Genomic DNA, 3909 nt, shown 5'->3' with positions numbered 1-3909 from the left:
GGTGCTACCTCTGACGGTGGACTCTGCACTCGTGTTGCCAGTTATACTTTTCTTCATATTATTATTCATTCATGGAACAATAGCTGAAAGGAATATTTAATATGTATCTTTTTATTGTCGTTCTGTTTGAGTACGACATACTTTTGGTCTGTACGGATTGTAATTGGTATCTCTTGTGTGCTCTTACAAGTAAGTGATGGTCTCTTTTATCATTCGCTTTCGTAATGAGTTATGCATGTATTTCAGTACTTGGGTTTCACACTTGATATAGTGTTATAGTAGAACTTTTGTTGGAGGCACGTATGATATTTTTTCCATTTGACAATAATGCTTCTGTTTCGAACTGTGTCATAATTTGCTGAAGGTAGACTGTTGTACCACTACCATCGTCACTTGTCTAGATGTTCTCCCTGCGGTTGAATTATTTTACATTCAGAAGTCTAAATTACATAATAAGTATCAATTGAGGAAGATGAAAAGTGCTTTCGTCTGAAGTTGCCAAGTTGCTCTGCAGTGATTGCATGTGTTCTTGGTAGAAAGACTGTTGCTTCAGATCTTCAGGGCATATGCTCTAGAAGGTCTGAGCTGGTCTTTCTGCATGCTTAACTATTCTCATTCCCTTAATTAGGTGATGCTTTTTGTGAAAGCAACCAGCCGGTCAAGAGGATATATAAAATTAACCATTCCCTGGTATGTTATTTATCACAATAACTATGAATGAGCACTTTAATTTTATACATATGGCTTGTGTTATCTAGTACTCCCTCTGTAAACTAATATAAGAGCGTTTAGATCACTATTTTAGTATTCTAAATGCTCTTATATTAGTTTATGGAGGGAGTATATAGTAGGACTGGTTGGCCTGTGTGAAGTATGTGATGTGAGCACCAGTTTATGGCAGTTTGCCATGCGAGGCATTAGAAATTTATAATGGCAGCCTGGAAAGCACAGACCATGTTGTTTTTAACATAGTACAATTGAAGTCACTCACATACACGAGCATATACTCACCCTATGAACGAACGCATGCATACCCTATCCCTATGAGCACCTCTGATTTTTTACAAAGCATAACCTGGGACCTCCGGTTTTTTGTGAACACACTGATAGCCACTAGAACAAAAACGACTTTGATGACACCTATGTAGCGCGGTTCTCATCAAATAGAATTGACGTACTGTATTAGATCAAACCGGCACTGTACGACCGGGCCGGACACTGTAGCGAACCAACCCAGGGGGTATTGTTGCTAATGCGTTTTTTCAGTTTTTCGAGTGTTTATTGAAAACACGAACATTTTTCAAACATGAAAAAAACGAAATTTTAACTACTTTTCAAACATGCGAACCTTTTTATAAAAAATTCAAACGTTGTTTGATTTTGTGACGAATTATTTATACTTATGAACATTTTTTCGGAATTGTGAAGATTTGTCTGTAAGTGTGAACATTCTTTTCAAAGAATGAAAACTTTTTAAATTTTGCAAACATTTCCGTTAAACATGAACAATTTCAAAACTTTATGAACATTTTTTCAAATGAGAATACTTTCCAAATTTAGGATCATTATTTGAAAACACAAACATTTTTTCAAATTTACAAACATTTTTATTTTCTAGGTCTTAAGAATTTTCGCTCTATTTTTACATTTTTCTTCTCTTTTTTCTTAATTTTTTTGTCCCCTTTTTCAATTTTATTATCCTTTTGATACCGGTTAATTTTTTTGCAAATTTTTTGAGAATACCAGAAAACGTTCTTGTTTTCACATATTTGTTTACAAATTTTTTTAAATGCTCCGGAATTTCATAAAATGTCCCCGTTATGACTTTTCATTCACAAATTTAAGAAATGTTTGTCTTTCATAAAAAGTTCATATTTTTTAAAAGTATATGGTTTACAATTTTTGTTTAAAATTTTCATAAATGGCCGGGAATTTTTTAACAATTTTGGGAAAAGTGTTCAGGTTTGTAAAATTTTCATACGCAATTTGAAATTCCAAAATTGTTGAAAAATTTCACAAAATGGTTAGGACATAAAAAAGTTCACGTTGATTGATAAATGACGTTAATTGCAAATAGTATAAGCATTCAATTTAGAAAAACTACATGCTGACGGATGCACCCGTCTGGCCTAGTGCGGCAAACTCCTCTCAAGTGGTGTTTTCTTACTATGGATAGATGACCCCAACTTCTTGAGGCAGCCTGGCATAGATATATGAGGCAACATGCCATGTATCGGCCCTTTTTCACCGATAAACCTCCAGAAAATGCAAAACTTCTTAAAAATTTAAACGGCTTAGCATGATGCCTTGAATTGATTATAGAAGCTTCTTGTTCTTTGAGTAATTTTCTCACTACTGGAATTCGCTGGAGTTGTTGCCTCCGTCCTTGCATTTTTCTCTCGTTCGCTCTCGGTAGATCATGTTGATAACGTGTTGTAAAGTAAAATGAGAGACAATAGGCAAGAAAAGTAATGAGAACTATGTGTAATCATCTTGATAGTCCATATATTTATATTGTGCTACAAGGGATGCAAAGCAACAGGTGCCTGTTCTGCAAGGGGGGTGGGCAACCCGCGGCAATTGCCAGTTAGCAGCCGTGTTTTTTAAGCATGAATTAAGTTAATCGTAACAAAAATCGTCCCAGGGAAATTTATCCGATTTGCCAGATTTTAGTAGCCTACAAAACCGTTCCAATAACCACGTTTCAGCGGGAAATCTATATTTTTCTCGAGACAAAAGTGCCAACTGCAGCAGCGCCACAATGAGGAAGGCCCCGAATACAGCAGTGGTCGGGAAGGGGGCCTCGCCGGTCCTCATGGCGGGTAGCCCCCGTTCTGGAGTTGCGGGTGATCATAGCCACGTTTGTGCAAGCTCGGCGCCTCGGACGGACGACCACCGCATGAGCCGAACTGTCCCCACACCGAACAAGGTCCAATTCCCGCCCCATAACTGACCTGCTGTCTTTTATTATCTTTACCTAATAATAAAGTGGCTATCAGCTCTGGTCATACGTCGTCATCATTTTTGCAGAAAAGTCCCTCTGTTTATGAGAATTCAACCCGCAATCCTAAATTTAATTGCAAAAAACGGTTCGTTTTTCTATTTTCCAAAAAACCCCTCCTCTATTAGTTAATGAACCAGCGTGCTAAATTTAAGTGAAAAACGATTCACATTTTTCCGGAAAACACTCTGATCTTTTATTTAATTAACCTGCCATCCATCTATTTTTTTTGACAGGTTCAAATGCTTTTTCAAAATATTCATATCTTTTAGACCCTAACTCCAATTTTGACATGTCATATATGAAAATTGATTAGAAAAATGACTAGAATCTTAATATGATTTTATTTTGCCTCTTAAATATTTAAAAAATGTGATTCTAATACTTTTTAAAAATATTCATATCTTCTAAACCCTAACTCCAACTTTGACATTATATATATGGAAATTGATTCGAAAAAATATGTAGAATCTAAATATGATGTTCTTTTACCTGTTAAAAAAATTTAAATGCTATTTAGGGGACAATATTAATCAACAGCGAACAATCCGTCTTTCTTTCGTACCGGTGTAGATAGAAATCAACGCCTCAACAAAATTAGTTTGAAGAAGAAAGAAACCATCTATAACCACGCATGCACGACTCGGTAAAACCTCAAGGTGAAAAAGTAGATTTCTCAACTTATACAGAGAGGAGAGACACATTACAATTGGCCACATTCAAGCGAGTTGTGACTGTGAGCACTGAGGCCGCCGTTGACAAGGGTGGGAAGGAGGGTAAGCGGCAACATAGATGGGATGCACGTGGACCCTTGAGGTCTTCATTCATGATTACTCTGCTAGGGAAGTGTGGTATTTTTTTCCCATTGCAACGCATGGGCTTTTTTGCTAGTTAATACAAAAATGAGT

Source organism: Triticum dicoccoides, chromosome 4A, assembly GCF_002162155.2.
Source record: "Triticum dicoccoides isolate Atlit2015 ecotype Zavitan chromosome 4A, WEW_v2.0, whole genome shotgun sequence".
NCBI classification, from domain to species: Eukaryota; Viridiplantae; Streptophyta; class Magnoliopsida; order Poales; family Poaceae; genus Triticum; species Triticum dicoccoides.
Note: the sequence above shows the minus strand (reverse complement) of the source record.